Below are 2,402 nucleotides of genomic sequence, written 5' to 3'. Positions count from 1 at the left end.
GTTATACAATACTAATGATTTTCGAGCCGTTTTAAACAGAATCTAATAAAGCACTAAAGGTTCGTGTTTGCATTCACTTTTTGGAGAGCGCTCGAGAAAATCAGCCAACAAAATCTACATAAAGATTTCGACAATTTCGACATATTGCAGCGTGCATGGCCGAGATGAAACGCTACTCCATACTTTTGGAAGATTAGCACTTCATCTTAAAACTAGTTTACGCATCTGCGTCGGCCGCGTTGCGCTGCGTTGCGTCGTCCATCAAAGCGCCTGCCCATTGGCTCATCGTAAGTGTCGCCATACCAAACAGCTAGACGCACGCTGTCTTACGGGGACGTAAGTGGTTGCAGTCGCACTGGAACGCAACTGTGTGAACGAACCTTTACCCCAAATGTTTGACGCATGAATGTTCGAGATACGGAATGTAACAGTTAAGGTGTCAAACATGACCTTGCCGAGTCAGTCTCTCGAGGCCGAATTTTCGAGCTACCGAGTAGATAAGGAGCCCAACGTGGCCTTGCCAAGTCACTCCGACACTCTAGCGCTAGTGAGCTGTCAAGCCGGCACCCCGACGCTGGCTGCTGCCGCCTTCGACGTTCGCTGCTGTTTATCGACGCTCATTCATTCTTTTGTTTGAAGCACGAATGCGTCGATTAAACCTTTATGTTCAGTGTTACGCTTGTCAACCCTTTTCGATCCGCGACAGTATTAAAAAGCACTACAAAAAATCAATTTAAGTTGTTGCACTGAACCTGATATTTCATGTATTTTAATCATGCTGAATCTTATAGCGCGGTCTGCGGTTTTTGTTCGAAACGCTTTCCCGGCCGTGTCATTCGGTAAGCTCCTTCCATACATTGCGCAGTGCTTGTGAATATTGTCTCTGCAAAGTCCTGTGCGGGAAAGTAGACTCACTACTGAGGTAACTCAAGCACGGACATGTTGCTTGCTTAATAAAAGAAAGACGCAGTATTTTTTTGAGCTGGAGCTCATCACTTTGATTCGGAAAAATATGTGCGGATCACATTTTGTCTTTTACGTTAATTGCAGACCTTAGTATTGCCACAATAATGGATGCATTTTCCCTTGGATTTTCACAGAATACTAGGGATTCAAAAATTTGGGATATGGCTAAATAATCAAATTCACCCATGGGTAGGTGATAAATGTAAATGTAAAAATCTGAGATATGATTGACTCCCACCTAACAGCAACTTTTACAATAATGAGAAAAATTGGCCTTTTCACGGAAAGTAGTTTTCGGGATTGCGTCTAACATTTGTAGATATGAGCATTCATGTTTCAGACATGCGTAAATTCACCTCCGATAATACAACACTTAAACACGACCGCGATTTCGATACCGGGTGCAAGAAAGCCGTTCAGCTGCACTTACGCAAATCAGGGCTGGAAGGAGACTCAAAGAAAGCGCATAAACAGAAAACAGAAATTTTGGTTCTGGCCTTGCCGCTTGAGTTCAGAGCGCGCTCCTCGCGAACCTTTCGTACCCACCGCGCCATCTATCGTGCAATCGTAAAAGCAGGACCCGCTGACTTCTCCAATTCAAAACCACTGGCAGTTACACGTTTTATATGATACCGAACCTCAAACTCTAACTACTTCCACAAGTGAAAATGCTCTGAAGTGTGGGTTAAGTTTGCATGCATTCGAGTGAGAGCAGAACTGTTATTTGTTGGCGCAGAAAAGTAGAAGCTTTCATATAAATGACCCGAAGATTGAATCCCATCTTATTTTGAAAATCTATGTTAATAAAAAAATCTGCGTTCTTATAGTTCTGCTTTAATTACATACAACGGACTATACACTCTAAAACTGGGCCCTCTTAAAACTCCCGAGCCCTCTTATTTTAAGAGGGAAATGGGTGAGATAAAAGGGACCTTTTCTTTAAGAGGGCACCCAAAAAAAAAAGGCGGGGTTTCTTAGCGGGACGATAGCGGAGTCAAGAAGGATATACTTAGATTGAACAAACACAGACGAAAAAAGGCAACCATCCCTCTTAAACGTTCAGCAACGTCCCCCTGATATTTTTTTTCTGAAGGGAGTGACCTTGAGCTGTCATGTAGTCCGGCATCGAGTACGCGAGAATTCTGTATAGGTGCGCTGCAAAAAAGTCCCAATTACCCATCTCGCACAAAAGTTCTCGGAGCAAGAAAGGGGTACCGCGGTTTCCCGCTTTTGGCTAAGAAGTTTACTCATTGACTTATTGTTTGTCCTGGTGGAACTGAGATGCCTTTGCTGTTCGTCTCGGCTCCTGCTGATACTAAAACAGATCACCGAATCGTAGGTGAGTTATTCAAGTACCTGCATTTCCGTGACGAGAGCCGCGAGCTTTATTCATTTTTTTTTTTTTTTTTTTTTTTTTTGCTGTTGCGTAGTAGTTC

Source organism: Ixodes scapularis, unplaced genomic scaffold, assembly GCF_016920785.2.
Source record: "Ixodes scapularis isolate PalLabHiFi unplaced genomic scaffold, ASM1692078v2 PGA_scaffold0__279_contigs__length_252992795, whole genome shotgun sequence".
Taxonomy (NCBI): domain Eukaryota; kingdom Metazoa; phylum Arthropoda; class Arachnida; order Ixodida; family Ixodidae; genus Ixodes; species Ixodes scapularis.
Note: the sequence above shows the minus strand (reverse complement) of the source record.